The 2,500-nt window shown below is 75.1% G+C and overlaps 1 non-coding gene across 1 annotated transcript; it reads right to left on the minus strand.

The window, feature by feature from the left end:
• Nucleotides 1-1,846: 1,846 nt before the first annotated feature.
• LOC128823853 (5S ribosomal RNA) lies at nucleotides 1,847-1,965 on the minus strand. The gene has a single exon (XR_008442087.1). It is a non-coding gene; the product is annotated as a 5S ribosomal RNA (ribosomal RNA).
• Nucleotides 1,966-2,500: the final 535 nt, after the last annotated feature.

The raw sequence follows: 2,500 nt of genomic DNA on the forward strand, positions 1-2,500 counted from the left end.
TTCCGCCACCAGGTCAACCCGCTGAATCTACCGGGTTGACCTGGCGGCCGGTTTGCTTTCCGGCCACCAGGTCAACCCAACGGATTCGACGGGTTGACCTGGTGGCCGGTTTCCTTTCCGGCCCGGGTGTCACCCCACTCCGAGGGCTGCGCGGCAGCGGTCCTGAGGACCACAGAGGGGGGGCTTAATAGTCGAGAGGGAGCAGGTCCGGGGAAGGCTTAGCAGTCTTCCCCCGGGCGGTCCGTTGGGGGAGGCTTAGCAGTCGTCCCCAGGGCGGTCCGGGGGTGGGGGGAGGCCTCACAGTCGTCCCTCGGAGAGCCGGGTCGGCGGCGGTGGCGGGCGTCAGGCTTTACGTCCAGCCTCCGGAAGGTGCGCGTCCTCGGAGGCGATGCAGGCGCCGCAAAGGGGCAGCCTCCGAGGCAGGGAGCGGAGCACCGAGGCTGGGGAGAGGGGAGCAGGAGCCGGGGGCTGGGGGGGGTGGGGTGGGGGGGGGGGCGTTCAGGACAAGCGGTCAAGCCCCGGGGAGCAGCTGTCAAATGTTCCAAGTCCCCACTCGGCCACCAGGTCCACCCCAGTCTAGCAATGGGGTTGACCTGGCTGATGGCCGGTTAGTGTCAAGGTAAACTCACCGTCGTCCACAGGAGGGCAGCTCTCAGGCCGTCCGGCTGCGGCTGACTCTGGGGCGGTGCCCGGTCCCGGCAGCGAGGGGCGGGGGGGGGGCGCGGAGCGACACGGAGCTAACCGGCCCCCGGGGCCGGGGGCGCCTCCCGCGACTTTGGGGGCCGCGGGTCGTCAGTGGCGTGCAGGCCGGGCCTCTCCCGGGGGATTCGGGGGGGGGGGGGGGGCGGTCCTGCGGGCCGGGCGCAGGGGGCTCGAGCGAGCCCGGGCCGGTCCGCCCCGGGGCCGGGGTCTCCGCCTGCGGCTCGGGGGGGCGCGGGTCGTCGGGGGAGGAAGCCCGGGGGAGCTGCACGCCGGCCTGCCAGGCCAGGCCAGGCCTGGCCTGGGTGGCCGCGGGGGGATTCGGGGCGGTCCCGCGAGCCGGCGGCCGGGCGCAGGGGGTCCGAGCGCGTCCGAGCGAGTCCGTCCCGGCCCCGGGGTCTCCCCCTGCGGCTCTGGGGGGCCGTGGGTCCCCGCTGGCGGAAGCCGCTGGGCGCTGGACACCCGCCGTCCGTCCCGCCTGGCCAGGCCTGGCCTGGGTGGCCGCGGGGCGGGGGATTCGGGGCGGTCCCGCGAGCCGGCGGCCGGGCGCAGGGGGTCCGAGCGCGTCCGAGCGAGTCCGTCCCGGCCCCGGGGTGTCCCCCTGCGGCTCTGGGGGCCGTGGGTCCCCGCTGGAGGAAGCCGCTGGGCGCTGGACACCCGCCGTCCGTCCCGCCTGGCCAGGCCTGGCCTGGGTGGCCGCGGGGGGATTCGGGGCGGTCCCGCGAGCCGGCGCCCGGGCGCAGGGGGTCCGAGCGAGTCCGTCCCGGGCCCGGGGCCTCCCCCTGCGGCTTTGGGGGCCGTGGGTCCCCGCTGGCGGAAGCCGCTGGGCGCTGGACACCCGCCGTCCGTCCCGCCTGGCCAGGCCTGGCCTGGGTGGCCGCGGGGCGGGGGGATTCGGGGCGGTCCTGCGGGCCGGCGGCCGGGAGGGTCCGGGCCAGTCCGCCCCATGCCCGGGGTCTCCCCCAGCGGCTTCGGTGGGTCCTCCGCGGAGGAAGCCGGGTGGGGAGCCGGACCCCAGGCGCCCAGACCCGTGACCTGCGGCCGCGACCTCCGACTCGGCAGGAGCGACGAGGGGCTTTCCGGCCCGTCCCCCCCCTCTCCTTCCTCCCCAGAAAAGGAGAGAGAGCTGGCTCGGACCGGGAAAAGCTGCCTACGGCACCTGGGATTCCCAGGCGGTCACCCATCCAAGTACTAGCCAGGCCCGGGACGGTTTACCTTCCGAGATCGGACGGGATCGGGGGCGTTCGGTCCGGTATGGCCGTAGGCACCCGGCCCCCGCGCCTCCTCGCCCGCTTTCCCCTGCCGACGCCCGGGCCTGCCGCACGGTGAGCCCCGGTCGGACTGCCCCCCTGCGGCAGGGCCCCCGTCTCTCGCGGGCCCGGTCCTTTTTTCCTTCTCGAGCTCCGGGGCCCGGGCTGGCCGCCAGAGCCCCTCCGCCCGCCCGCCCTCCCCGGCGTCGGGGAAAATATTGTCCCGGACATCCAGTGCGCCCTGATCCTGTCAGCCGGGGGGGGGGGTGGGTGGGTGGGGGGCAGTCCCTCGCTGCGGCCGGGGAGGGTGAGCCCAGGGCGGCTTGCCTGCCGTCCGAGTCCCCTCTCGGCCACCAGGTCAACCCCGAGCCGAAAGGGCTGAAAATTTTTCAGAGTCCCCTCCCGGGCACCAGGTCAACCCATGGAATCGAACGGGTTCGCCTGCTGGCCGGTTCGCTTCCCGGCCACCAGGTCAACCCGTAGGTTTGAACGGGCACGCCCGGTGGCCGCTTTCCCGTCCGGTCACCAGGTCAACCCGGATCTCCCTCCTT

This window comes from Malaclemys terrapin, chromosome 15 (assembly GCF_027887155.1).
Source record: "Malaclemys terrapin pileata isolate rMalTer1 chromosome 15, rMalTer1.hap1, whole genome shotgun sequence".
Taxonomy (NCBI): Eukaryota; Metazoa; Chordata; order Testudines; family Emydidae; genus Malaclemys; species Malaclemys terrapin.